Below are 874 nucleotides of genomic sequence, written 5' to 3'. Positions count from 1 at the left end.
GGGCAGGTGCCGGGGCTTCGCCAGGGCTGGTGGTGGAGTGCGGGAGCACCAGACCTGCGCCAGCACCCTGGTGGGGCTGGTGGCCCCTGCCCTGGGCGCTGGGCTTGGCCACAGGGACCCATGCCGGGCGCCTTCCTCCTGGGGTGCCCACGGGCGCACGGCATGCTCTGGCATGCTGCGGGAAGGGAGCCCTTCCGCCTCTGTGGGGAAGCTGCGGGCAGAGCTGCCAGCCGGCGAGCAGGCCTGGTGGCTGGCAAAGGGGAAGGCTGGTTGCAAGAGCTGACCCATGTGCAAACGTGGGGAAACCTCTGTGGTGCTTCCCCTCCGGGTGCCGGTGGCAGGAGGGGGCTCCGGCCCCGAGGACGGACCGATGCCGTCCGGGCAGTGCGCGGGGGCTTGGCGTCGGCGAGGCTGGTGCTAACCCAGCATTGCCGTGCAGCCGGAGCAGCCGCCTTCCTGCAGCAGGTCAGGCGAGGGGTGCAGGCGGCGGCCGGGTTTCCTTTGCGGTGAGTGCGTAGGCGGGGCGGCAGCGGCTGTGCCGGGGCAGCTCTGCCCCGGCTGCCGGCTCACCAGAAGCAGAAGAGGTGGTTGCAGGTGCCACCGCCCTGGTGCCAGTTTTGTGCCCACCAGCACGGGGGGCTCCATGCTCCTGGATGTGCCATAGCTGCATCCCCCCCCGAAAGCAGGGAGCCGGCTCTGCTGCCGTCCCCGCCGGCAGACATGGTCCCGTGCATCTGCTCGGTGCCAGGGCACGCTTCCTGTGGTGGCCGAGCTGGCACAGCCTGGCAGCAGCTGCCTGCTGGTCCCAGCCATCGCCGAGAGCCACCAGCGTGACCGTGGCCCCGCCAAGCCCAGGCTCCTCCGGCAGCGCCCC

The sequence above is a fragment of the Aptenodytes forsteri genome, unplaced genomic scaffold (assembly GCF_000699145.1).
Source record: "Aptenodytes forsteri isolate BGI_AS27 unplaced genomic scaffold, ASM69914v1 Scaffold269, whole genome shotgun sequence".
In the NCBI taxonomy this organism is placed as follows: Eukaryota; Metazoa; Chordata; class Aves; order Sphenisciformes; family Spheniscidae; genus Aptenodytes; species Aptenodytes forsteri.
The sequence above is the reverse complement of the archived record's forward strand: the minus strand, read 5'-3'. Positions refer to the sequence as shown.